General features: G+C 45.4%; 1 protein-coding gene across 12 annotated transcripts in view; it reads right to left on the bottom strand.

The window, feature by feature from the left end:
• dab1a (DAB adaptor protein 1a) overlaps nt 1-26,943 on the bottom strand; it is a 192,037-nt gene that overhangs the window by 122,775 nt on the left and 42,319 nt on the right. For all 12 annotated transcript variants that reach the window (XM_086116030.1, XM_086116029.1, XM_086116034.1 and 9 more), the window contains one exon: nt 25,878-25,981. The gene's annotated coding sequence lies outside the window, so the exon portion shown is untranslated. The remainder of the gene's footprint in view (nt 1-25,877; nt 25,982-26,943) is intronic.

Raw genomic sequence — 26,943 nt, 5'->3', positions numbered from 1 at the left:
GGCTAAGCTAGGTGGTTGCCGGATATACATATGATGTAACTCCTCTTATTTTCATCTCTCATTCTCTTTGTCTTTCTCTCCAGACACACGCACAGGAAAGAAATGGGGACCATCCCATTTTTGTTTCATTACATGAATAAAGCTACCGCCACTTGTTATTTGGGTTGTATTTCATTACGAGCCTGGCAAAGTGTTCTCTTGCTAGACGACGACACCCGTCGTTGCAATAGAATTAGTCTATCAGCTTTTCATTTGGCCTTTTATTTCTACACACTTGAGATTGAATTATACTCTTTTCGTTTCATTTCCTCTGCGGAGCGCTGACCTTCCAACTAACAATCAGCGAACATCTGAGCCCGGAGCCTAATAGAACTAATATATCCTTTTTGGAATCGTTTTTGCAAAAGGGAAATGACATGCGGTATGAGTATTAAGAGGGAGAAAATGAGATCTATAATGAAGCGGTGATTCCAAGTGTGTCCCGCATGTGCCGGGGTTCGGACCTCAATTTGATTCATGGCAATTTAGCGGCGTTCTACTAAACAAATTGGCCAGGTGGGAAGTCATATTGGCATCAAATCTGACATGCAGCACCCTAATTTATTTAGTGAGCACTATTTAGAACGTGAGAATATTTCAATTGTTCGGTTTTCCCAGCACGGCCATTTGAAGTGGTCACATATTAGATACAAACAAGCTGGCTAGCAAAATTCAGCAAACATGATGTAGATGGCGGAGAAAAAAAAATTGCCTCACAGTTTTCGTCATCAATGGATGCGGGCGATGACTCATGTAACACGAAACCAATAATTCCACATAATATGAAATATCCAGTCCCTGAAATCAGTTTTCCTGAGTTGGTGTGCTTGTCTATCATAACTAAACCCACAAAAAAAGTCTTAAGAACTCATGCCCATAAAAGACACAAAGTTAGGCATTGTGGGTCAAAGCCGTCAATTGTGGGTGGCTTTGGTCATTTCCAGGTGTTCTTCACAGACGAACAAAGCCGCCATTTTTTGATAAGTTTAAAAATAATAAAATAAGCCGTAAAGAAATAAAGTGCTATTCCACAAAATGGAACAGAAAAAAAAAAAATCAGCCAAGCGACAGCTCGTAACTTGAAAAATGTAAGCATTAAGGGATTAAAAAAAGTGGCTTTATTCATTATATGTACATCTTTTTTTTTTAAATTAACTGACCGACATTTGTATTCTGCCAATTAGTGGAATCGGCGAAAAAAAAAAAAAATCAAAATCAGTCGGGCCCTTCCCGTAAATCGAGGTACCAGGTTATACGTTTCTCTACTGAAATGTAGCAAAAAGATACACAGCCATCTCTATGTTCCTTTCTTTCACACAACACACACACACAGATACACACACGTGACAGAAGTGACTGATGACTCGGCTCAGCTGGTGTGAGCCCCGTCGGGATAATCTCGGCTTCTCGTTCAATCGCCAGGGAATCACACTGAGGGTAGCAACAAATAGCATAACAGTGCTCGTGTTGGCTTTATTACAAACACACACACACACACACACGCGCGCACACAAAAAGAGCTTGTGATTTGATGCGGAGTGGAGTGTGTTGTCCCTCGGGGGGGATATAGGATAGTACACAATCAATAAGCTCCTACAGTTTGTCCATGTGATACGCTTCCAACAGACACAAAATACGACACAAATAGACAAGACAGCCATCCCCCGTTGCCACCGCTAACTCCCTCTGGAGTCCACGTGAAGCACACAAGCATACAAACCACAGGTTTCAAAAATGAAATAAAAAAACAAAAACAAACGAGCAGCGCCACGCAATTTGTAAATGATGTCATTTTCTCTTTGCGTCCGAGCACGGCAGGATCATTAGCCACACCATTAAGCCTTTCAAGATAACACGGACAGTTTGCTTCATACACCCCCCCCCCCCCCCCCCATCTGCCATCTGTCTCGCCCGTGTGTGTGTGTGTGCGTACGCATGACGAGGAGCATATGAAACATACGGACAAAAGTAACATGATACCATCAAATCGGAAAATGGAAATGGAAGAAAACAGACACTCATTTTCTCTTCTTAGAAGGCATAATGGAACGTGCCTGTTAGATTCCGTGGGAATTTTCAGGAACCTAATTGGTGTTAAGACATGAGAGAGAGAGAGAGAGAGAGAGAGAGAGAGAGAGAGAGAGAGAGAGAGAGAGAGAGAGAGAGAGAGAGAGAGAGCCCGGAATGTGTCCAAAACGGCTACTTCAAATCAAGATGGCCGACTTCCTGTTTAAGTTTGGCTATTCGTCTTTGAGACTTCTTTTGTGCATCCAGTTATGATGGAGGTGTCTGCCGTATTTTGTTACGATTGATGAAACTGGTGTCAAGGGGGTTTTCAAATTTTCCCGAGTGCCCCACTGAATGAAAAATGGCGCCTTAAAACTAAAATGACCTTTTTCTATATTCCTCATGTGTCCTTGAGACTTTTGTGCGCCCCGTTTTGAGATGGTAGGCCTCGCAGTTTGTCTGACACCATTTGGATTTTGCGCCTCCAGGACGTTTCCTGCGTCTTCTAAAACCTCAGCCTCCTCTTCCTGCTCTTTCTTCCCGCTAAAATGCTCTCATCAGGACTGACGGCAATCTAATTGTCGTTGCCTTCTTATGAATAGCAGCTCGACTATGTGTATACGTGTGTGTGACGGTTTCTCTCCCAACCCCAATCCCAAAGCTATTACCAGAGCTGATTCTCTGCTACATTACATAGCACGGCTCCCATTGTGCTGCTGCACCTCCAGTTGTCAATTTGTCGCTCCGTGGGGGAGCTCGGGGAGGACTAGCGCATATGTCTGCGACGCTGCGGTGATTTCCTTTGCTGTGTTACATTTATTGCTATCTCATGTCACGGGTTTGATTTTAATGCTTAGAAATGTTATGGTTCCAAAATTTGTGGGAACAGGAAGGTCCGTTTAAGTTCCGGTGGGAACATGCAACGTCAAATTTTTGTGGAAGTACCAGACCCTTACCTACAAATTCCTTTGGGATAAATTTCAAAGTAGTAGCCCATGTAAAAGTGTAAAAACGTTTTCCTGATATATATTCAGGGAATGCATCCCATTGTGGTACCAAAATCATTTTCAGGTAGTAGACTATAGTTGTATTTTCTCAAATCAGTTTAAATCTCTGCCCGGCGGATTCAATGCGCATCCGATTGAAAATCTGAAAAGGCAGACGATTGCACAGACAAATTGAAAACAGACGCAGCGTTGCTTGTCAGGCAGTCCAAAAAAAAAAAATCCTTTTGAGGATTCAGCTGTTTGCTCTCAAAGTGTAGGCAAAGGCGTTCATTGTGGACGCCGTCACGTGACTTAATTCCATTTTGGCGACAGCGTTAGCCTCCGAGGAGAGAGGGTTAGCATCGGCGTTAGCATTCATCCCGCAACAAAAGTTGTGATTAGCCGAGCGACGCCGCGCAATCGCTCGGCCTATTTAAGATGCACGAGGGCGGCTTTAAACTTATTCACGTGCTTCCTATTCAAAGGGGGCCCTTTTTATTTCCGCTGGTTAATTGTACTCGGGGGGGGGGGGGGGGGGGTTGAATGAGAGCCTTGTGGTGGTTGGGGAAAGGTGCCTTTTTATACGTTGACACTTTGTGACATGTGCACCTGTTTGCTTAGAATGAAAGCGCAGCTGACAAAATTCCATTTAATAAAGCCAAGTTCCATATTAGGGGGTGCATTCATTTGCCACTGAAAGATTTTCATTTCCTGACTATTCTCTCCATTGATTTAATCACCGCTCTTGTTTTTATATTCAGAACTAAACACTTGCAGGCAAAATTTACCAGATATAGAGTGGCGTGAAAAAGGATTTGCCGGATTTCTGAGTTCTTTGCAAATCGCCGTGTAACCTTTTCCGGTCTGATAGATTTCAATCACTTTTTTTTCTCATGTCTTTTTGAATTTCTGCGGATCGTGCCATGATGCTTTTTGAAATCTTGTAGCGTACTTCACTTTGTCTGACAGATTCTTTTTCCACATAGGGACAGGTAATTTGGGATATTTTTTTTTCTTTTGTGCCTTAATGTCAGATAGGCATTGGCATTTTGAAACTGCATTTTGTATTTGCTTGGGTGGTCTCAGTGTGATATTAAAATTAGCTTGATGAACTGAAACCTTTGCATATGATAAATTCGCAAAGAACACAAAAATCAGGCAGCCTGTGTTGTGTAAATACAATTTTTATAGAAATACACGAGGATTTTCATGACGGCATTGTATGTACGATTGCAGCAGTTTCTTCCTCACCCACGAGACAACTCATCTGCGTTCAAATTAGCAGCTAGCGCCATCAACAAAACTGATACTTGTCTAATGTTAATTATCCCCGGGATCATAATAATAACGGCTTATCGAATGCAAACGCGGATTCCAAAATGTGCTGAGTGCCGTGTTTGAGGCTGCTTTTTTCCCCCACCGATGACAGTGTCCTTGCATGGCACAGGAATTCCATAGACACGCCCATCTCGAAGAGGCTCGCTGTAATTTGATTTGGCCGACCCCCGCCCCCCCCCACCTCTCCACCCATTGATTGGATTACAAGGCTGACACCCATGTCCAATATGCAGGAGTCATGTCTATTTTGTTTAAAAATGAAAAACACATTACACTGGCGTCCGCAGCATTTGCACAACAACAATCTCATTCTACTTTTACAAATGGCGGCGCGGGCACCCACAGCGGCTCCTCTCTCTCCTGTGGTTGGGAAGAATGAAATTTAATCTGTGCTGTATGTTGCACATGTAGCATATTTGATGATAAAGTTGACTTGACTAGACTATAGTCCACCCAATCAGAAAGCATCGTTTACATTCCGGACCATCATCAAATTTCTAGTTTATTAAAAAAAAAAAAAAAGGCATGAAACAAACATGCGGCTTGCTGAGGCATGGAGCCCTTGTACGAGGGCGGAAATAAGTCGTTTGTAGCGTCTGGCTTGGAAAGACTCACGGGCTCGGGGGCCATGAATTATTCAAGTCGGTCACTTCAAAATGTATGCACACCAAAAGAGGCGGGCGTGTACTGTACCCCTACGAGTACAAAAGTGGCCACATCAGCTCAAGTTTATGTTAAAAATCCAGACGTTGAGTCCATATTTACTTTGCAGTGTGGCATCGGGTATTGACCTCTGGCTACCAGAACACATTGGAAACAAAAAAGCAATTCCTTTTTCAAAGCATCAGGAACCATTACCGTCTAGCCACGCACACTAATGTGGGTATTTTGTTTTTGAAATCTATGCAGCCTGCAATGCATGCTTTTGGAATGTGGGAGGAAACCGGAATACCTGGAGAAAACACACGCAGGCACGGGGAGAGCAGGCAAACTCCACACAGGAAGGCCGGAGCCGGGATCGAATCCACGACCTCTGCACTGTGAGGTTGACGTGCTAACAACTCGCCCACCGGATAAAATGATAAAATGAGTCCCAGCACATGGGACCATGTTTGCTTCCTTAAACACTGCGCCATGTGACGTTTTTTTTGTTGTTTGTTTGTTTTGGTTTTTTTGGGTACGCCTTGCCTTTGCATTCCAGGTTGCATTTGTTTGTGAAATGTGAAAATACGTAAAAATATATTTAACAAGGTATTTAACAAAAAAATCGGAATCGGGCTTCACGACCTGGAGTGCAAACATAGCCCAAGTGACATTAGCAATAAGCTTCCAGGGGACAGAGGACCATTGTTCCTAAAACATGCAAATAACGCCTACATCCCAGAAGTAAGCGTGTCTCAGCTTAGGAAAATTCAAAATCGAGAAAAGAAAAATAAAAAGTACACGGGAAAATTGGCAACAAGCAGAGAGAGATGTACGCTGAAGTGTGAGGCAGGAGATTGACAAGCTGCATTGTGGGCGAATTTGCATGCGTTGTCACGGTGATCTCACGCAACTTAACCTGTGTTCACCTCCTCTCTCTGCACCGAGAGAGTTGGGGTTGGGGGGGGGGGGGGGGTGATGGGCTGATGTGACGGAACACTTGTAAACGACACCTGTTTGAGGAGCACATCTCTCCAGGGAATGTCTCTCTCTCTCTCTCTCTCTCTCACACTCGCTCGCTCTTTTGCTTCACTTCGCACTCGCTTTCATCTCCCCTGTTCACTTTGAGAAGGCGCCTATTGGAATTGGTGTGCGGATTCAAGCACCAAATTCCAATCTTAAAAGCAACAGACAGTCTTCTTGAGTAAAAGCAGAATAAAAGGAGACAGATACAAAATAGGCAAAGCTGTGCTTAATCGCGTTTCACCAATTCAACTTTTCACATTTGCTGTGAAGTATACTCAAGACTTTTGAGCTCCTTCTCTGACTGGCTAATAGGAAAGTCTTAAGTGCCGCAGAAGTATTGAAGTACTACATCGCCTGTTGTACGCGACTGCAAATAGCGAAAATCTACGTGTAATTTACGCCCATTGAGATGCATTTTTTTCAACCAAAAATTACATATCAGTCGTCATGGTAACCAAAGGAGCATTCCCAACTAGCCCAGCCATATATGGGGAAGGTATACAGTTACTAAATACATAAGTCAGGGCCATGTTGATGGGGGTGGGTGGGGACACCTGAGACCTCTAAAATTGTGAGAAGAAAAAACGTCTGCCTTAAGAAGTGTGACGAGAGGGGTTTTAAATGAGGACCCTCTAAGGATACTTAAAAAGTCATTTTATGAAGTGACTTTCCTTCATTGTTCTTTAACAAGATGCAAAAACAAACTAAGTGGACTTCACGATCACCCTGGGTGCCGTCCACCATATGGTCATGAAGTGGAGGGGGGGGGAAAATGACTTTCAAATTCTCCTATTCTTGAATGCTGATGAGCACTGATGAATATGCAAATTCAACTGTCTTGTTTGCCATTCACCTTTTGGTCCCAAGCCGCACCCCCACCCCCTCCCGCTCCTCTGACGAGTGTGTCACCGGTGTCAAGGGAGAGGGAAAAAAAACAAAAAACACCACCACCCTTCCATTCGCTTGTGTCTTCGTGTGTTAACCTGTAACAGATGCTCTTCTATATGTATGATGATGGCGGCGGGTCCAAAACTTTGTGAAACCTTTATTATTATTATTATTTATTTTTTTTTTTTTTAAAGGAACGACCTCAGCAGACGCAAGAGGAGGTGACTTTAACTGTTGCTATTTAAAAAAAAAAATCTTCAGAAACTGTTTAGGCCATTTTTTGAGGATATATATATATATCCTATGACTACTGACCAACTGAAATGAAGCAGAGGTTGTTGGGGGGTTCTTCCAAATGGCAATGGCCAACTTTGACGTTTTCATATGTCCTGTTGTGATGTCAGGCCAATTTTGTGTTGATCTTGAGTTTTTCCCCTAACATTTTAATTTATGGACACTACACGGGTAACACAATACATATATACATACAGTATATATATATATATATATATATATATATATATATACATATATATATACTGTATATAGCAAAATTTGCACAAATCTATAAATCTCCAGCTATGATTCCAAAATGTTCACACGAACAGTATTCAGGCCACATGCTAAATAGCTTCTGCATCCAACATTGTGTAAAATAATGGCTGAAGACTGCTTTCGAGTCCCTGAAGTAGCACGGAATTTCACCGTAGACAAACGCAATAGCAAAAACTAAATAGAGGTACAGTATGCACTGCTGCGATTGTTATTAATGAGGCAAGGAGCATCTTTCTGCTCCTGTAGAAAACTATTCATTTATTTTTATTTTTCCGTAAGAGCTCTATTGCTCAACCGGGACAGAAAATGGATTCAAAGTGTTTTTTTGTTTTTTTTTGTAAGAGTCACCCAGCGCCTGAGAGGCAGGCAATACTTCACCGGGATGGCGCACGGCGTAACCGTAAGCAGGTTACTGCAAAAGTGGGAGATAGATGGAGACAGATGGCGACGGCTGGCGTAACTTTATTTGTTTCTGTACACTTGGATGTTCACACATCGGGCTCGCTGCGCTCACTTCGCACAAAGGCTCGATTGTAACTTATAACAGTGTATAAAACACTGTCTGGATGCGACAGGATTGAATTGGAAGTTCCCAGTTGACGGATGCTCGTCGCTGTTCACTGTGCCATCGCATAAATGACACGAGCAAAGACTGAGGGTGTAAAATGACAAAATCTAATATAACATCCTGAACCATTCTCATTGTGAAAAGGAGGTTCGACAATTTCAAATTGTTTAAGTGGCACTAACAACTGACAAAAAGAAACCTAACCTTCAACTTCAGCCGTACGTCTTTGGGTATTCAATTGTCAATCCATATTTTGGGCTCAGCTGGCGATGTGAATTCTGGGAGGTTTCGTAAAAAGTAAAGGAGTAAAAGTCAAAAGTCAAGCTCCTTATGCAGTAGACTGGACATTAGGACACTTGTGGTGACAGAGACAAATCCAAAGTGAAAGTAAAGAAAGGTAATGTGACCAGAGTGCAAGAATGACTATATGGAAAGATCAATGAAACGCTCACCGTTTTTTTTTTGTTTTTCCCCATGCTTGAAAAGACAATCACAAAAGACCATTTCGCAGTGCTCCAAATGATGAATTGAAAAGTGGGGGTGTATTGAATTCCCTGTTTAAAGCAGTGAGTGTGCTGATGGTAAAGTTAAAAAAAAAGTCCATTGATTTCCTTTGAGAAGGTTTTAATAAATATGGCTCTTGGTTATTGACTCAACAAAAAAATAAAAGGAGGAACTCGTCACTGTCGCCTGCAAATACAAAGCATGGCTGCCACTCAGAATGCCAATCAATGCACACGCAACACAAACATACCTTTGGAACATGAACAAGTGTCAAGAAACGCATGCCATGTTGTATTGTAGGACAAATTCACATATTTTACTCTTTTTTTAAAATAAATAAATTACAGGATTAAATGTCAGGGTTTTTTTTATATTTTGTTATTTAAAGATTAATTTTGTCTTAGTTTAGGTAGTCATAAAAATCAAAAGGGTTTAAATTAAATTCATTCTAACAAATAAATGACAAATTTTCTAAATTACACCTTGAAAGATTTTTTTTTTCTTTTTTCCTTTTAATATCATGAAAAGAGCCATGAAAAGTCCCCCCAAAATACAGATTTACTAATTGAAATATTTGGGAAAATAAGTCCTCTCCGTGAGCCGTCACCTTACCGTGGTGGAGGGGTTTGTGTGTCCCAATGATCCTAGGAGCTAAGTTGTCTGGGGCTTTATGCCCCTGGCAGGGTCACCCATGGCAAACAGGTCCTAGGTGAGGGACCAGACAAAGCATGGCTCACAAAGCCCCTTATGATAGATAAAATCGATGGCACTCAGTTTCCCTTGCCCGGACGCGGGTCACCGGGGCCCCCCTCTGGAGCCAGGCCTGGAGGTGGGGCTCGTTGGCGAGCGCCTGGTGGCCGGGCCTACACCCATGGGGCCCGGCCGGGCTCAGCCCGAAGAGGCAACGTGGGTCCCCCTTCTCATGGTCTCACCACCCGTGGGAGGGGTCAAAGGGGTCGGGTGCAATGCGAGCTGGGCGGCAGCCAAAGGCGGGGACCCTGGCGGTCCGATCCTCGGCTGCAGAAGCTAGCTCTTGGGACATGGAATGTCACCTCTCTGGCAGGGAAGGAGCCCGAGCTGGTGTGTGAGGCAGAGAAGTTCCGACTGGATATAGTCGGACTTGCCTCCACACACAGCCTGGGTTCTGGTACTAGTTCTCTCGAGAGGGGTTGGACTCTCTTCCACTCTTGAGTTGCTCATGGTGAGAGGCGCAGAGCAGGTGTGGGCATGCTCATTGCCCCCCGGCTCAGTGCCTGTACATTGGGGTTCACACCGGTAGACGAGAGGGTTGCTTCCCTCCGCCTTCGGGTGGGGGGACGGGTCCTGACTGTTGTTTGTGCATATGCACCAAACAGCAGCTCAGCATACCCACCCTTTTTGGAGTCCTTGGAGGGTGTGCTGGAGAGTACTCCTGCTGGGGACTCCCTTGTTCTGCTGGGGGACTTCAATGCTCACGTGGGCAATGACAGTAAGACCTGGAGGGGCATGATTGGGAGGAACGGCCCCCCCGATCAGAACTCGAGTGGTGTTTTGTTATTGGACTTCTGTGCTCGTCACGGACTGTCCATAACGAACACCTTGTTCAAACATAAGGGTGTCCATATGTGCACTTGGCACCAGGACACCCTGGGCCGTAGTTCGATGATCGACCTTGTGGTTGTATCATCGGATTTGCGGCCGCATGTTTTGGACACTCGGGTGAAGAGAGGGGCGGAGCTGTCAACTGATCACCACCTGGTGGTGAGTAGGCTCCGATGGTGGGGGAAGATGCCGGTCCGTCCTGGCAGACCCAAACGTATTGTGAGGGTTTGTTGGGAGCGTCTGGCGGAATCCCCTGTCAGAAGGAGTTTCAACTCCCACCTCCGACAGAGCTTTTCCCATGTTCCGGGGGAGACGGGGGACATTGAGTCCGAGTGGACCATGTTCCGTGCCTCTATTGTTGAGGCGGCCAATCTGAGTTGTGGCCGTAAGGTGGTTGGTGCCTGTCGTGGCGGCAACCCTCGTACTCGCTGGTGGACACCAGCAGTAAGGGATGCCGTCAAGCTGAAGAAGGAGTCCTATCAAGCCTTTATGGCCTGTGGGACCCCAGAGGCAGCTGACGGGTATCGACTGGCCAAGCGGAACGCAGCTTTGGTGGTCGCCGAGGCAAAAACCCGAGCGTGGGAAGAGTTCGGTGAGGCCATGGAAGCCGACTTCCGGGCGGCTTCGAGGAAATTCTGGTCCACCATCCGACGTCTCAGGAGGGGGAAGCAGTGCACCACTAACACTGTGTACAGTGGGGATGGGGCACTGCTGACTTGGACCGGAGTTCCTCAAGGCTCTGGATGTTGTGGGGCTGTCCTGGTTGACACGCCTCTGCAACATCGCGTGGTCAACGGGGAGAGTGCCTCTGGATTGGCAGACCGGGGTGGTAGTCCCTCTTTTTAAAAAGGGGGACCGGAGGGTGTGTTCCAACTACAGAGGGATCACACTCCTCAGCCTCCCTGGTAAGGTCTATTCAGGGGTGCTGGAGAGGAGGGTCCGTCAGGAAGTCGAGCCTCAGATTGAGGAGGAGCAGTGTGGTTTTCGTCCCGGCTGTGGAACAGTGGACCAGCTCTACACCCTTAGCAGGGTCCTCGAGGGTATGTGGGAATTCGCCCAACCAGTCTACATGTGTTTTGTGGACTTGGAGAAGGCGTTTGACCGTGTCCCTCGGGGAGTTCTGTGGGGGGTGCTTCGTGGGTATGGGGTACCGAACCCCCTGATACGGGCTATTCGGTCACTATACCACCGATGTCAGAGTTTGGTTCGCATTGCCGGCAGTAAGTCGGAATCGTTTCCAGTGAGGGTAGGACTCCGCCAAGGCTGCCCTTTGTCGCCGATTCTGTTCATAATCTTTATGGACAGAATTTCTAGGCGCAGCCGAAGCGTTGAGGGCGTCCGTTTTGGTGGCCTCAGTATTGCATCCCTGCTTTTTGCAGATGATGTGGTGCTGTTGGCTCCTTCAAACGGGGCTCTCCAACTCTCACTGGAGCGTTTCGCAGCCGAGTGTGAAGCGGTTGGGATGAAAATCAGCACCTCCAAATCTGAAACCATGGTCCTCAGTCGGAAAAGGGTGGAGTGCCCCCTCCGGGTCGGGGGAGAGATCTTGCCACAAGTGGAGGAGTTTAAGTATCTTGGGGTCTTGTTCACGAGTGAGGGCAGGAGGGAGCGAGAGATCGACAGGCGGATTGGTGCAGCGTCTGCTGTGATGCGGACGTTGTATCGGTCTGTCGTGGTGAAGAAGGAGCTGAGCCAAAGGGCGAAGCTCTCAATTTACCGATCGGTCTACGTTCCAACCCTCATCTATGGTCACGAGCTATGGGTCGTGACCGAAAGAACGAGATCCCGGATACAAGCGGCCGAAATGAGTTTTCTCCGCAGGGTGTCCGGGCTCTCCCTTAGAGATAAGGTGAGAAGCTCGGTCATCCGGGAGGGGCTCAGAGTCGAGCCGCTTCTCCTCCACATCGAGAGGAGCCAGATGAGGTGGCTTGGGCATCTGATTCGGATGCCTCCTGAACGCCTCCCTGGTGAGGTGTTCCGGGCATGTCCCACCGGGAGGAGACCCCGGGGAAGACCCAGGACACGCTGGAGTGACTATGTCACCCAGCTGGCCTGGGAACGCCTCGGGGTCCCCCGGGGAGAGCTGGAAGAAGTAGCTAGGGAGAGGGAAGTCTGGGCTTCCCTGCTAAAGCTGTTGCCCCCGCGACCCGGCCCCGGATAAGCGGTAGAAGATGGATGGATGGATGGATGGGAAAATAAGTAAAATACTAGTCGAACAAATTCAAGAACAAAACAGAAGATAGCATTTGATAATTTAAATAATAAAATAATTCAACAAACTGAAGTACAAAAAAAATATCTTAACTTTTTTGTTTTGCTCTATTTTGTCAGTTTTTTCAACGAGTCTTCTAAGCATTTCTTTTTTCCAGGGTAAGAGCACCACTGTCTTTTGAGTGAAGTCTGATCAAAGATAGTGGCCGAGCAAAGTCTCTCTCTCTCTCCCTTGAATTACAAGGCGAGTCCTCGCCGGGTGCCCTGCGAGCGCGATAATGAAGTGTGCACAGGAGAGGATTAGACTACCCCTCGATTCCTGCTGTCTAGCCCCGTCCCCTGCCATGTGTGCTTGCACGACAACATGCGTCAACACGGTCCCGCTGATAATGCAGAATCGGAGCGTGGAGCTTCAGACAGAGCCCGGGGAGTTTCGATATCCCAAGCGCAAATGTACAAAATGATACCGGCCATAAAAGCGACTCGGAACACCTGTAGCGTAACCAGGAACGCAAACATACTATGCGACGCTAACTCAAGCCCGCGACCTGCTCAGAATAGCAAAAGCAGGTCAGGAGACTCGTGGAATATCACCCCAAATTACCTTGAGAGATTTAGATAGTACCTGATAGAACTACAACGCATATGACTGCAAAAATAGAACTGAGCTAGCTAGCTAGCCAGCTCAGATAGCTAGATAGATAGTACCTGATAGAACTATAACGCATATGAGTGCAAAAATAGAACTGAGCTAGCTAGCTAGCTAGCTAGCCAGCTCAGATAGATAGATGGATAGATGGATAGATGGATAGATAGATAGACATACACACTGTAGGAAGAGTATACATTGGTGATAGGTTCATTGGTTTGTTGGTCTGCCTAAACTACAGAGAGAAGATTGATGGTCAAGAGTTTCTGTAAGCGGATACTGTTCAATATTCATTCTCCAGCACTATAAAGGTTGGGAGATAAAAGCAGAGCGCAAGCCTTTTTTTTTCATTGTCTAAGACTTATATATATATATATATATATATATATTGTATAGTATATATATTGTCTTGATATATACAGTAAATAAAACCGGACTAATCAAAGAAAAGCTGTGTCGAGAAGTTTCGTCATTATTCGAACAACATCCGAAATTGTCAGAATGAATTCCACATGAAAGCATTCAATTCATTGGCTTCAGGTGAATTACAGTTAAAATATAAAAGAATAAAAAGTAAAATCTGATTTAAAAACAAACGAAATTAAGTTATAAATCCCTTTTTTGGGGTGGGGGGGTCATTTTGGTGGAAAGACTGGCTCTACTCTCTTGGTCACTGTTGGCAATCAATCAAAATCGCTCAGGTTCAGGCAAAGAAAGAACATCGGTCGTGGCTTTTTTTGGATCGCACTCTGTCTGTCGCGTGTGACAGTGATCCGGCTGCAGCATCTGCTGCATTCCCCTCCTTCCATTACCTTCACCCGTCCATTCATTCATCCTGCCATCCATTCATCCTCAACTCATCTCCGGCACTGTCAAAGCTACGACGGGACGCCATCTCGGCGCCGTGCCGGTGAGGGGGCAGGGGGTCGTATGTCACGGCCGTTCCCTGCCTGCGGAATGGTGTTATTGATTGGAATGGACCTCACTCTCGGCGCTATGGCTGGCCACGGCTGCATACTTAGTCATCGGTAAGGTGGACAGCTAAACAAGATGGAGGAGATATTTGAACAACGTCTTCATGAGCTATGAATTGGATGTAATAGCTCAAGGAATTTTTTTTTCCAGAAAAAAATAAGTTTACAAAACCAGGACTAAAAATGTTAACACATACTTGAAGTAACAGAATTAAAATCTACGATGAAGCAGACTGGCACCACAAAACGAATAAGCCTCACATTCCAATGTTGAGTGTCTTATGAAAGAGAGCAAAGTAAGTTTGCATACCAATACAGACGGCACCAATTTTAAATCACCACATTAATATCATCTTGATTCATAGTTTAATGCCTAATTTCACAATCTGATTTTAACCGGAGTGGGCATCAATCATCCTTGGCTCACCAAAATTAGACACTTAACGTCAAACCGTCATCAACATTAATTATCCAAGGATGTCGGCATTCTGTTTATTCAATCAAAGTGACGATCAGCTCTCGATTCTTCGCTAACTCATAAATCAACAGAGCAACGAGTAGGGCAGCAACCACTCATTAGAAACATTTGTCATTTAAAAGCAGCGTCACACAGTATTGATCCCGAAACATCCATTCCTCATTGATTATTATGCCACCCTGAGAAATAACGAAGAAAACAAAATACAGAGCAACAATAGCATGCTTACATTTATCCAGGCAAAGCTATCGGAGATGCTATGGAGCAAGTCACACGTATTGATTTGTTAGAGAAGTGCACAACGAGTCAAACAAGCTGGAAAATGGCGTCAGCAAAAGAAATGAGGCAACGAGGGAGATGCGCTGATAGCACGTGCAGCACTAAGATGTCGTTGGATAGGCCTGAAGGTGAACCGATCAATTATTCGCAGTTGTCAATAATTCAGAGTAGACCAGGGGCTCTGTGTGGACAAGCCAACATGTGTATACGCACACATAGTGTATACACAGTGGCCTGATTTGATTTAAGATGACCGGTCAATGTGGATCCAAAGCTTCAGAGGGACTGATGTTTTAAATTATTGCTGGCTTTAAAGACACACAGGGCAAGCCATATTTTTCCCATCCTGGCTAAAACCTTCATTTATTCCAGTTTATGGCTCACGACACCTTCTGCTCACGCTACCCTCGCAGGACCCCTTCCACCCCCCCCCCCTCCCAAAAAAAAAAATTCTTGACTACAATGGCTCGAAACCTCAGGCCCAAAACTTAAAATTTACTTTCCTCTGAGAGAGGAAAACGCACGGACACACCTGAGTGTAATAGGACCGAAGCCTTTGCTGTTCGCCACACTACAAAAGTGTGAATCAGAAGCTAGAATTTCCGAGAGGTGCTAGATTTTTGCACCTAGTGAGTGGAACTCTTACAGAAGCCCCAGCCTTGTCTTACTTTCTGCCTTCTATTAAAATCTGAATGTGCTCGTCAAAGCACATTTGGACCACTTGTCTGCAAGGGGTTTATTCTTAGTAATCTTATCCTTGTCTACGTTTGTAGGATCCACCCTTATCCGGATAATTTCGGAATGTGACACGTAATATTTTCAGTCATTTTTGAGCCGGAAGTAGCAAAGCAGCCCCAGAACACAACCAAAACCAATCTTGCTGACATGGACCGGACAGTCTGTTTGGCACCACAATGTACCCTGCGCAGATTTAGGATCCCCTGTGCGAGATGTCGAATAGCAGCCCCCACAAACAACATGAAACGTGACGGAGGCTTGATCACGCTTGGAGGCTTTATCATATTCTATGGATGCTTTGCTACTTCTGTTACAGTGTCTTCTTGAATCCATTCAGAGAGCAATGAAGTCTCAAAACTGAAAGATTTCTTTGACAAAAATTACAGTGCTGCCAAGTGTTGGAAAGACTGGTGTTGGTTCTGTTTTTTATTTTTTTTTTACGTGAAATGATCAAAATCTAGAGTTTTATCACAGTCCTTAAAATAAAAAAGGTCAAGATCATTCATTCGTATTCATTTACAGATTGACCCGCAACTGTGGCAATTTCCCTGTCGGATGCGAAACAAAACTCATTCTTGAAGTCTCGCTAAAAGGACTGCTGACACATGAAAGGACTTGAACGTCAATGATCAAGTGCCAAATTCAACGTTGACATTAGCTTGACCGCGGTCACCTTCAGACATTTAAAATAAAATGAGACCCTTACGCTTTATAACGTGTCTGACAATGAGCTGATGTGAGAACGGGCACGTTGCGGCAGCTCGTTTGGACGATAAATGCGCCGCGCCTTCGCTGTCGAGCTGACAATTGCCGCTAATTGCCATCGTAGATATCAGTGAGCGATGCTGGCTCGGCAGCATTGTATAATGTCACGCAGACCATACGCGGTGATAGAAGGATTCATCAAAACAAACATAAGTACAAAAAGAAAATGTTGCTGTGGGACTAACAAATACAGGGATGACTTATTATGTTATGTCAACACTAAAATGCAATATTTAGGCTTTTAGTGAAGGTCTGTCACCCTATGGGCTCTTTAAGAGGAGACACTTTGCATTTCACACTTGATGGGTGAGTAGGCACTGCAATGATCGGGTCTACATACCATTAAAAAGCACAAGCACATTTTCAAAGATGTCCCTTTGAATATGCACCAGACCAGTAGAAGTTACATTCATAAACCAAGAAGCTTTGTAAACTTTGATCTAATTCTCAAAGTGAGCTTTAATTCAATTTTTTTCTTTCGGGTGGGGGGTTGAGAGGGTGTAAATACAGTCGACCCCTTTCACCTTGGCAAACTCCGGTACAATTAAGCACTCATTATCACGTCACTTTTAAGCGCAAATAGATTAGTCAGGAATAACTGACTGATTTCATGAGGATACATTTGTTGCAGTATTGGACATTTAGTCATTCGTAAGAGGAAATGGAGGCAAAGACTCCATCAAAGGGAATAAGACCCCAATCCAGGCAAGAAATGAAACTGTTTCTCATATTGCGGCTGAGTCGCGTGGGCGGCCTCCACGTGCCTGCATGTGCTCCGCTGCAATGTCAGAGTGCGCGAGTAGTCTGCAGTCAAGTGAAACGGAAACACTTGTTCTGACCTACGTACCCAATTTGGGTTACATGGCAGCCGTAAGAATGGCGCTCCGTCAGCTTGTGTTGCATCGGCACCCCAAAAATGGGTTCTGTTCCTCACACTTGCATGAAACAAAATGCAGGATGGCGCTCTCTCTCTCCCCACCCCCACCCCCAACCCTCCATGCCTCGCTCCCTCCCTCCAGCCAACCAGTCAGCATGGAATAGCCTGACTTTTAATTACCTGTGATAAAGACAGCGGGGGCTTGCCTGGTTGCGTGCGCGTGTCCATGTGCGTGCATGAATGGGAACGAGGCGGTGATGCTTGACGCTCCACCGTGCCTCATAAACTGATATCTCTGGATGCAAAGCCAGAGAGAAGTAAAAGGAAGGTGTAATTTGGGACGGCTGGATTGATGAGGATGTGTGTGCAGGTGGCTGTGCGTGCGTGCGTTAAACGACGAGCAAATGGTGGCTCCTAGTGCGCCGCAGATTGCCTCAGCTCACACCGCTGCCTCGGCAAATTAATGTCATCGATTTTCCCCCCTGCGCACAACATTTTTTTTATTTTTAAAAGCAGTCACGCCTGGTGCTCGAGTGGTTAGCGCGTCGACCTCACAGTGGAGCGGTTGTGGGTTCGATCCCGCTCCGGCCTTCCTGTGTGGAGTTTGCATGTTCTCTCAGTGGCTGCGTGGGCTTTCTCCGGGTACTACGGTTTCCTCCCACAGTCCAAAAACATGCATGGCAGGCTGATTCAACACCTTAAATTGTCCCTAAGTGTGAATGTGAGCGCGGATGGTTGTTCGTTTCTGTGTGCCCTGCGACTGGCTGGCAACTGGTTCAGGGTGTCCCCCCCCCCCCCGCCTACTGCCCGAAGACGGCTGGGATAGGCTCCAGAACGCCCCGCGACCCTTGTGAGGATAAAGCGGATCAGAAAATGGATGGATGGATGGATGGACGTAGTCACACACACAGACATGCGTACGTACACGCTTATGAAAAAGGGCATCAATGTGCCATTAGACACAAAGTATCTCGTGAGCAATCCCAAATCAACAGTACTCTTGCGGTAACACTGCAATCATCAATGAAGAGAACCAGTTCGGTTTGGAACGGTTCAATTCATATCACGGTTCTGTGTTCCCAGTTTTCGGCTCAGATCGTCACACGTCGACTGTTGCCTTGTCAACTCAGGCAGCTTGAGTGGCAGTCTACTTGACGCATCATTGTGACAGTCGGAGGTTAAAAGTATGTGAGATCCTGTGCGCAAGAGAAAACAAAACACACACCCACACACAACTTTTCTGACACCAGGCGGCACATTTCAATGCCTTGATCATCTCAAGGTTTCAGAGTCACCTGCACAGATTCAAAACAAAAGGTGCCGGGTATAGGAAAGCAGCCCCAGAACTTAAAGTGACACAACTCTTTCTGACACCGAGCGGGAAATTTCACTCCAGAATGCCTAAATAGTCTTGAGGTTTATTTCTATCCTGCTTATATTCAGGGTCAAGAGGGTGCTCTTGCCCTGTGAAACACTAATTCTGCATTCCCTAGAAAATACTGTGTAAGAAAAACAGCACAATGAACTGGCCCTAACACCGATTGCGGTGATGTGTGCGTTTACAGATAGAAAGTAGTAACCTGTTGCACATGGGCATCTACCACAGTCGGTCTGACAACACACACACACACACACACACACACACACACACACACACACACACACACACACACACACACACACACACACCTGCCATCCGTAATGATGATTTATGCTGGGGCCGAGGGGACGGCGGCCATGCATAACTGCAGCAGTCACAAACACCCCCACAGAGCGCCGGTCGTTGGGGAAGTGACACCCCTCCGCCCCGGTGCCCCTCGAAAAGGAGAAAGAAATGACAAGATGGATATGTCGCAACAGCTGTGAGCACCGGGGCCAACTGTACAAATGCATATTGATGAATGACAAGCGAGCGGATACATGAAAAATGCATGCACGGCCGCGCCAGATATACTTATTTCCCCCGCCGGCTCGCACTGCGCGAGCTCATTTACCATTCGTTATCTGTGACACTGGTGTAGACGCGCGTATAGCGCTTTCGCAGATATTTCCTCGGAGGGAAAATAGCTCTTTTGTACTCGTCTTTACACGCGGTGAACTTGCGCTCTTTGTGTGGGGAAAACACACTCGTGACGGGCACTTGCCGCCCGTGCGGGGCGTGTACAAACATGACGCGAGGCGCTTACGCTCGGCTCTGTTGAGACGCGCTCTTTGACTCTGATGCTAATTATCGTTGTTTGTGAGGGGTAAACAGAGAATTTCATTGAGAAAAAAAAAAAGTCCTGCTCCATTGTTACTACAGTCAACAGCATCAACCCACTTACAGGTAAACACTGAAATTGACTTTTGCACGCACGCAGATGGTATAACTTTGGCCTACGGTGTCGATTTGGATCAGTGACCAATTGCAATCGCGCTTGATGATGTCATATCTGCTGAAGTGTGAAAATTGCTCAAGCTTGTCCGGCCGGTCACGGAGCTGGAGGAGCTGCCAATTGTACGTGCGTCGATGTCAGTAACCCATCCTCTCAGCTTCTCGGGGAATGCCAGGTGCCAAGGTTAATACTAAAATTTAAATTGAAAAAAATTCTGTCATTAAATAAAATAAAAACTAAAATACTTTTTAAAAAAAAAAGAAAGAAAATTACAAACTGAAACTACATTTTACATTTATTAAAAAAAAAAAAAACAACGAAAACTATTATCATCATGACATTTTTGTCTTTGCCAACTAATTTAATACATGTCCATTTGGGGTTCATTTTAAATGTATTTATTTCGATATTACAGAAGGCCAAAAAGTCACCAGTGGTCCTTTTACTGTGTGTTGCAGAGAAGCGACGTCATTTAACGGCAGCCAAGAAAAAAAGTGCCACCAGATGAACCTAGGCGATAACCATGCTTGTGGCTTGTGTGTTTAGAATGACTTGCCAAACGAAATTCTAGGTAGCAAGTGCTCTACATTTTCACCCACCCATCCATCCATCCATTCATCCAACCGGATGTACCCGGAGAAAACCCACGCAGGCACGGGAAGACCATGCAAACTCCACACAGGAAGGCCGGAGCTGGAATCGAACCTTGCACCTCTGCACTGTGAGGCCGACGCGCTAACCGGTGCCCCCACCGGGTCGCTGTTTTCCTTTTTTTTTTAGAGATATAAATAATAAAGGGGAAAGGTGGAGACGGTTGGGCTTTTCTTTCGTGTCTGGACAGGACGTCATGTCACTTCTTCAAACAAGAAAAGGTCAACGTTTACAGTTCGCCGTTTATCTCATCACGACCCACGGCAAAGCATTTGACAATATGTTTTACTCTGTCCAGTGTTAGTTCAAGCCACGGCCAGACTGCAGGAGAACAAACCCATTAGAAGGATTCGGCCCTTACCATAGGACGTGACATTTTTCTAATTAACGTGGGGAATTACAATCAGTCGCCTGGACGCCGGAGCAGCGTGCGGGAACGGTGATCAATCTTAAGATTGTCGTTTCTAAAAGAATATAAATCATCGAGCCTGTCAAGCACCATGCCTGAAGCTATAAATGTGAACTTTAAATATAGGGGGTGGGGGGGGGGGGGTTCCTTCTCTTTTCCGAGTTGGCTGTGTTCATGGGGAAATTAGGGGAATATTAAAGCAAAGCAGCTGTGTATACACTAAGCATGACAACACGGGTCTAATTAAGGCAATGAAGCGCAAACTTTTTACAAAGAGAAGCTTTGGCACCTTGACGTTGGAACACAGCAAGATTTGAATCACCAATGACGGACTTCTTTGCCAAAGTTCCTACGCCAAAACCAGAATCCGAAGAGGCCTTTTGATTCTCTCTTCTTTAATGTGGTAGTTTTCAGCACTACCACCACCTACAGGTCTGGAGGGGAACAGCGGCAACAGCAACACATTCCAGTAAAATTAAGCGGACAGCTTTTCAGTGAGCGGGTTCTATTCTACCGATAATTTAATCGAAGAGGGTTTACTGTCCTGTATTTTCCACCGCTCCGTACTATTTTGGCGACCTTTACATGAAATGTTGAGAGAAGAACCTCTTCGATGAATGCGCGGTGCGTCGACATCATGCCATAAAAGTCCAATTCAATCTTGCTCGCACCCAAAGGACATTTGAACGCATCCCGCGGGGGATTTGCGGCATCAAAGAGTCCAACATACGGCGACGGGTGTTGCTTTGGTTTGCCGCCGCTCGACAAGCCACACAGGAATACTGCGTTTAGCTGCCATAACTACATGTCAGCCTCTCTCCTCCGCTCCCATCTGTTCACCCTCTCCGCTTCCATTATCTCTCCCCCATGCCGAGCTGCGCGTCCTTGCAACCTCCTCCATCATCGTCGTCCCCGCGCAGGGGCTACGTGGAGACAATCCAAGTCCGGTGTCTCGAGTCCTGCCTGGGTGACTTCCACGGCTAGTTTTGCCCCTCCTTCCACCCCTCAGGCTTTACTTTCGGGCCTGTGAGCCGAAGAGCTGGCAGTTTGGGGGAGGCCCATTGTGGCAGGGATTAACCACACGCGGCAGTTATTGTGCGGGGCACACAAACACACTTGGGCAGATGTGGGGGTCACGTTTTCCAGCGACTGCGCTCGCGGCATAGCAATGTGCTGAAGGTGATGATCAGAAATTGTGCAAAAAGAAAACTATTGACGATTCAAGCGCATGACCAATTCTACTGCCCACATTGTTCTCTCGGTCTCTCTCTTTGCGCTATTTAACCCTGGAGAACCCAAGAACCGTTTTCTTCTTTGGAAAATGATGAATTTTACATTAAATGCCTGCTATATGTTCACTGAACACCAAAATATATGTTTTTTCAAATATTTAATGTTTTAATCCTAATTTAGGATTAGGGCCAAATTTGACCCTTTGGGATTTAAGGTCAGCATTTGAGTCACAGAATTTATAGGGGTGAAATTTGACCCCCATGGGTTCTCCAGGGATAAATTGAATTTTTATGGCAAGTGACGTCGCTTGAAATGTCACCACAATTTTGACGCGTCAACTTCGAGACCCGCTCGGAATTGACGCCACATAGCAGCGTACGACACCCCTGTTGCCAATCCCCGCGCAAACGTCACGCGCGCGTCTGTTAGTCCATCTAACTGAAGTTATTGATCGGTGATTCACAAGAGAGCGAGCGATGCCCAAGACTTTATCAGCATCTAAAAAGGCAGCGGTGATACTGCAGGTGTAATCCGCAGCACGTGAGATGATCTCCAACAGAGGGGCTCCAGATAAGAGTCCTCCTCCAGGGTCCAGTCTGTGTAATCATGTTTAGATTTGCTCTCCCGCACACTGAGAGTAGAAATGTACACTGGAGCTACAACGCCACAAAAAAGAATGTCTAAAAGGAGACACAGCACACATTTATTTAACATTGCAAAACAAGCTTCGGTTGTCTTCATAACATCCACTCCATGTGACAAACCGAGTTCTTGTCTTGCTGAAAATATTCATTTGGGGGGGGGGGGGGCTTTTCTTTTTCCGCTTTTTGTTGATTGCTTTGTATTGTCTAAGGTCTTGAGATTGATCTATACATTGAATTTAATGTGAGCGCCTCTGCATAATTGTGCCGACGCATGAAAATGTGCCGTCGCTTGAAAGTGGCTCAGGATCTTATCCTAGCCCAGTCGATCATGTCATGGAGGGAGAAACTCAGCTGTGGCAGAGGTTATGAAGCAAATTGAGTGTGCCAAAAATTCAGAAGGGCTTGCTCTCAAATACAGTTTCGGAAAGAAGGAAAATATTTCCTTGGTGTAAAATTTCAATGCATTCCAGAAAAGAAAGTGCTGAAAACCACTTCAGCCTGGAATAGTAACATGCGGGAAGCAAAAAAAAACAAACAAAAACACACACACACACCCAAATATTCCATATAATTGCCTAAATAAAGACGTCCAAATAAAGGCAAGTGCCAGGGGGCCAGCAGAAGATGGCGGTGAAGATAAGAAAACAAGGGAAAAAAAAAATATAGAGGAATTGAAGCAGGCGTCTTGTCCCACATTTAAATATCACTTGCTCTAATCATATCCACCCCGCAGTCTCCCCCCCACCCCTTTTCTTTGCCTCTTTTCACCAATCCCACAACCCGCCCCCACCCCTAAAAATCATTCACCACCCCAACCTGCAGCGCAGAGTCCCAGCAGCAGCATCAGCAGCAGCAGCAGCTCACAGGAGAGGTGGCACACTTTGAGGATAAATTTAGAAATGAAGCACAATCCCCAGGCCGGCACACAAAAGAAGGGAAGTCGAGACAACACACACACACACACGTGCCTGATCACATGCACCAAACAGCCGACATCCTTTCGGCACACTGAGACGATAGCATGAAAGAAACGTGCGTTAGAGGGCGCTCAGCGAGACTTTGCTGCAGTCAAATCAGGTGAGTGGAGCACTTTGAATGAAACGCAGCGGGTTCAAAGGAAGTTTGAAAGGCGACGAGGGCCACACAAAGGGAGAGGAAACGAACGCCACGAGAAGCGTCAATGCCGTGAGAACGGTCTCAAATACGAGGAGAACAAGATTTTGAGAGACTCGTGGCAATTGTTGCAATGCTAAAGTCGTCATCGCCAAGAATTAATGTTGCAATATAACAAAAAGAAATGTGGAATATGAGGATAGTCAGAATCTATAAATTGCGATGTAAGTGTTTGACAAGAAAAATGTGTCATATGGCAAGGGAAAGTCACAAGAAAAAAAAACAACAGGAAAAAAACTAAAGTTAGCATTGGATTTTATGAGAATAAAGTCATTTTTCAAGAATAGTCTGAATAATTTAATACGGTTTGAATTTTACAAAAGTAAACGTGATACACTAAAAAGCCGTAACGATGCGAGAAAAAAAGTTACATTATAGGAAAAGAGTTGTAATATTACAAGAAAAGTCATTTTTACACAAATAACGGGGCAATTTAACAAGAATAAATGTCTTTGGCTGGAGGCAGTCGTGATAAAGTCCGTGCCGACGCTTCAAGGGTTTCTTTTGAGCAGAGAGCAACATGAATAGATTTTCTCCACCCCAAAAAGGTGCAAAAATCAAGTGTTTGATTTTTTGGGGATTTTTTTTTATTTTATTTAATTTTTAAAAAACACTGGAAGGGTGACGTGTATGTTGCAGCTTGGCTACCTGTAAAAACATCTATTACTTATTTCCTATTTGCCATTTTATGACTTTTTTTGACATTTCCCAGGCATGGGCCGAAACCTCCAAATTTGTTCAATTCCATATTTTTCCACAAATCGATAAGAGTGGTCAGGTGACTTGACTCTCTTGGCAAATTACTGACCAATGTAAATTGTTGAAAATGGCTGGCTGTCTTCTTGACTAGTTCACCCTATGAAGCGCCTCGCCTGCCTGTCAAACCCGCGACTGGAATTTTCCATCCTGCTGCTGTTTGCAGAAAAACAGGTATATCGGTGCATTTGTCAGGGAAAAAGTTGTTCGGTTCTTCAGAAAACATTTCCCGTGGGTGAGTTTGTGATGATTTGCAAATTTGGAGGGGGGGTTATTAAATTACAGTCAAATATTACGGTACTGCCCGGAGATGGCTGGGATAGGCTCCAGCACCCCCCGCGACCCTAGTGAGGATCAAGCGGTTCGGAAAATGGATGGATACTTATTTAAAGGGCGGCCCGGTAGTCCAGTGGTTAGCACGTCGGCTTCACAGTGCAGAGGTACCGGGTTCGATTCCAGCTCCGGCCTCCCTGTGTGGAGTTTGCATGTTCTCCCCGGGCCTGCGTGGGTTTTCTCCGGGTGCTCCGGTTTCCTCCCACATTCCAAAAACATGCATGTCAGGCTGATTGGACGCTCTAAATTGTCCCTAGGTGTGAGTGTGGGCGTGGATGGTTGTTCGTCTCTGTGTGCCCTGCGATTGGCTGGCAACTGATTCAGGGTGTCCCCCGCCTACTGCCCGGAGATGGCTGGCTCCAGCACCCCCCGCGACCCTAGTGAGGATCAAGCGGTTCAGAAAATGGATGGATGGATATTACGGTTTGTGCTTGAATACTTTCTATTTGAGTCCCACCACTAAACAATCAACACACATTCTTCAGGATCTCCCCCCACCCCCTCCCATGCCCGCTCAGCTTTTACAGCCCCCTTGGGGGCAGTTGGTAAGACCAGCATGATCCTAATAAGATTGGATAAGAAAAATGAGGGGGGAGATGGAGGGCTGCTATGAGAGACGAAAAGAACCCGTTCGGGGAGGAGCAGTGGCACGCAGTGTATGTGCGCCAGTGCGTACGCGGTGCGCGTGCGACAGACAATTCCTCCAGCCTAGTGTCCTCCCGTCGGCCTCAAAGTCACTCGCTCCCCTCCCTCGTCTATCTCCTGCCGCGCCGCCTGCTTCTTGTCGGGGGGTCCGAGTCTACTCTGGTATTAAGATTCCCATTACGCCACCCAACCCCCCCTCTCTGGAGCATTTGATAAGTCGGCGCTCATCTCATGCTGAAGGCACAGAGCATTTTGAAGACTGCTGGCCCCTCCCCCCCAACAATCTAATAACGACATTATTCTGCTTCCAAGGTCAAACAAGTGTCAAATAAAGCAATCGTGGAAAAAAAAAGAAAAATAAACATTTTCTTTTTCGGAAAGCGCAACATCAAGAGTGCTCAAAGCTAATTCTAAGCCATGGTCACCGAGGACACCACATGGACAAGAAATAAATTGGAAAATGTCGAAACTGGAGTTGGTGTTGGCTAACTAGCGACAACAGCGGCCAATGTTGCTGGCATTTTAGAGTGGTGTTGGGTTTCCTCTCACTTACCTGATCAATGTCAGCAAATAGCACACTTGTTTCATGGACTTGACAGGACTCTATAATTTCCTGGGTTCCTCTGCAGTAGAGTTGGATCCCATCATCAAGGGTAACTGGAAGTCAAAAAAAAAAGAAAAAAGAATCACAATTAAGTTACATTGTGTTCAAATTACGACTACGGATGCGGTAATATTTCAACTTGAACTCAAACTCATCAAAAACATGACTCAGCTCTTGCAATAATCAGAGTGTATGCTCATGTAGATACAACACGTTTCTTTTTCTTGTGAAATGTATTTATTGTTGCGAAAGACCAATTATTCCAGCTTCTGGTAAAATTGTGAACTCTTCATTTAGCATGACTTTATTTTTGCAAAATCAAGACTTTGGTAAAACAATGGCTGTATTCTTGGATAGTTGCAAATATATATTCTCATAAAATTACAACTATAACTATAATGTATATAAAAAAATAACTTCCTCGCTATAATTTTACTACTCTTCTGACTAAGTTATGATTTCAGTGGAAAATATTCACATGCCAGCTTACTCGCTTTTCCCCTGTAAAATCGCATATTTACTGTAAAATGATAAAAATAGAGCTTACTTGTTTTAGAACTTTAACTGCCTGTAAGTTACTCTTGTTAAAATAAGAAATAAAACTAATAAATAAAACAACTTTTTACTATCCCAATAGCTGTTTTATTGCCACTTCTTCCTATAAAATTCAAACTTATCGTCATAAAAGCTCCAATGGTGTTCTTGTAATACAGTATTAACCACGAAATATGCAACTGCCTTCCTACAATATTATTATTTTTTTCCTATGAAGCAAGTGTCACAAATTAACATGACTTCTTGAAAACTCATTGGCACACTTTTTCGTCTGTCAAAAGCGCACGCGGCTGTTCTGTCAGAGCTACCAGGCAACGGTAGTATCATCCGTCTAAAGCTAAACGGCCAGCCAGCTATTTGCAATCAGGGGTTTGCCCGTGCGGAAACAGACTTAAGCGTTCAATTGTCAAGTGTGTGTTTTGCCAGTCAGTCAGTGGACGTGCAGTGACCGGGGCTGCCG

The sequence above is a fragment of the Hippocampus guttulatus genome, chromosome 7 (assembly GCF_054856545.1).
Source record: "Hippocampus guttulatus isolate MCC_2025c chromosome 7, RoL_Hgut_1.0, whole genome shotgun sequence".
Lineage (NCBI taxonomy): Eukaryota > Metazoa > Chordata > Actinopteri > Syngnathiformes > Syngnathidae > Hippocampus > Hippocampus guttulatus.
This window is presented reverse-complemented; position numbering and strand designations above follow the sequence as displayed.